This window comes from Scleropages formosus, chromosome 25 (assembly GCF_900964775.1).
Source record: "Scleropages formosus chromosome 25, fSclFor1.1, whole genome shotgun sequence".
Lineage (NCBI taxonomy): Eukaryota > Metazoa > Chordata > Actinopteri > Osteoglossiformes > Osteoglossidae > Scleropages > Scleropages formosus.
Window position 1 is genome coordinate 18,658,354 of NC_041830.1, and position 2,617 is coordinate 18,660,970.

Below are 2,617 nucleotides of genomic sequence, written 5' to 3' on the forward strand. Positions count from 1 at the left end.
ACAATATTTATAAGACACAACAAAAATCTATCATAATTGACTGAAAAAATTAATTAATTGTGAATATTGCAGTCATACCAAGGCAAATTGCAGCAAGAATGACAATAATGTTGATCCCATGTGCCATTACTGATCTTCTCAGTGACTAAATACAACAAACTGATCTGTGTGTCTGTTGCATTTATTCATCTTTCTAGTTGTTTCCTGACTTTTAGACCAAACCTCTCTTCAGTGACAAATGTTAATGAGAAGCTTATGTGATAATAATCGCAGCTGAAACTCTGCTTCTTTGTGATGTTGTGTCGCCCCCTTTAGGAAGTGTGTGCAACATCATGTCACAACGGACTAAATTTTTGTCAGCAGTATCCAGGTATTCATTTTTTAATTTTTGAACATTTTGCTGGATTTCCCACAAGTTGAAATGAAATTATTTTAAAGTAAATATGATAAGGAAAGATTTAAAGTGTGTGAAAAAATGTTTTGATGTTCTGTTCAAAATGTCAGAGGAAATGTAAAATCTTTGTCGTCTTTTATTGTTAAGAAAGGTGATTAGGAATTTTGATTTTATGTCATTTTATCTTGTAGGGGAGACAAGTATCAATCCCATAATTAGTAAATTGTAAAATTTATTGATATAGTCTTATCTCAAGTGATGTGCAAGAGGCTGCATGTATTGTACTTTGAGCTTGTAAGTCAAAGTTTCTTTAAGGGGTCCGGAGTGTTACTGTCACTATTCTCCTCAAGGCGAAGCAACGTTAAAAAGCAACGATAAAGACTAAAGACCATACTATTACAAAATGTAACCATCCATCCATCCATCTTCCTCCGCTTATCTGGGACCGGGTCGCGGGGGCAGTGGTCTAAGCAGAGCCTCCCAGACTTCCCTCTCTTTCTTTATGATTGCATTGTCTGAACTTTTCTCCTTCGGCGAGTTTTCTTTATGGCACAAGTAGGTCTCAAGTGAAAATCTCACGATATGAATAATTCTTGCAGGCATGTGTTTATTATTTTCATGTGCTTTATTTCTTTGTAATACATTATTCTTTGCTTGGTGGCTTTACTGGCTGTAGTTTCAGATTAATATTTCCCATAAATTAATTTTTTTTGGTGGGGGGTTCGGTAGCGCAGCGGGTTTGGCCAGGTCCTACTCTCCGGTGGGTCCGGGGTTTGAGTCCCACTTGGGGTGCCTTGGGACGGACTGGCGTCCCGTTCCTGGCTGTGTCCCCTCCCCATCCAGCCTTATGCCCTGTGTTGCCGGGTTAGGCTCGGTTCTCCGCAACCTCGCTTGGGACAAATGGCTTCAGACAATGTGTGTCTGTGAATTTTTTAAGATTTCAGAAAAATATACAGTATGTATATCTGGAAGCAATAAAAAGACAGTATTTCAGTGTACAGCTGTGTTTTAATTCTTGAAAGAAGGTCAATCAATTTTATTCAGACTTGCATAGATTTAGGTGAAAGAAAGTAACAGCAGAACGTTTGCCATTGTCCTAAAAGTATTTCTTTTCAGTTGCACTGAGGTTTTTGTACAGAGCAGATGGGTTTCCTGTCACTGTGGGCCTCAGGGCACAGTAGTACAAAGCAGAGTCTGTCATTGCTGTAGAGGAGAACTTTAGATCGACACGGTTGTTTCCTTTATCCAGTATAACTGACAGATGAGGATGTGTAGATTTCTTTTCCTTTTCACCTGAGTAAATGATCAGGAGATTTTCTGGTTTTGATCTGGAGTACTGTCGATACCATAGGAAAGAGTTAGCTGATCCGCTGTAGTTGCAAGAAAGTGTAACATTGTTTCCCTCCAAAACATGAACTACGTCACTGAGTGGTGTAATTGAATTTCCAGCACTGTAATCTGTGGGAAACAAGAATTATCATATTAATTCAAGGACATTAATAAATACTTTGAATATTAAGTGTTTACATTTGTGCATTTATCCCTGAGGGGAACAAGTTCACTTGAAATGCTGACCTGACTGCAGTTTTCATAATTTTTACATCAATGTGTAAAAAATGAACTGTAAATTGACTTACCTAGGAGTGCTGAGAGCAGGAGAAATGAAGAGAACAACATCATGGTGGATGGAGAAAGACACGCTGACAGTGTGTACAGTTAGAGCTCAACACTTCCTCTACTGTACAGGAGAACTCCTCCTGCCCTGAAGTGCTCAGCTCCTCCTTCACACACAGCACAGACACACACACACACACACACACACACACACACACACACACACTCAGCTGTGCGGGAAAACATGTTAATATCAGGATACAGCAGGTGATGTTTCAGTGTTAGGAAGTTGTAATCTTCATCCGTGCAAGAACACATTATCAGCATCAGGTTATTGCAGGTGATATAGTAATGCTGAATATATTAAATGCATCACCATCTGCAGGTGAAAACATTATGTTGTCCCCATGTTTTCACCTGGTATTTATGCTGATATTAATAATGACATACTCTACTCCCACTGATTCTGTATTCCTGTTAATCAGATATTCCATATAAAATTTAATATGTATGTAAACTGTTCAAGCAATGTCATTTTGTACCCTAGAGCAAACCCATATTCCACTATGGTAAATCAAGGTACTTACCCTCCATTCAAACAACAAAAAT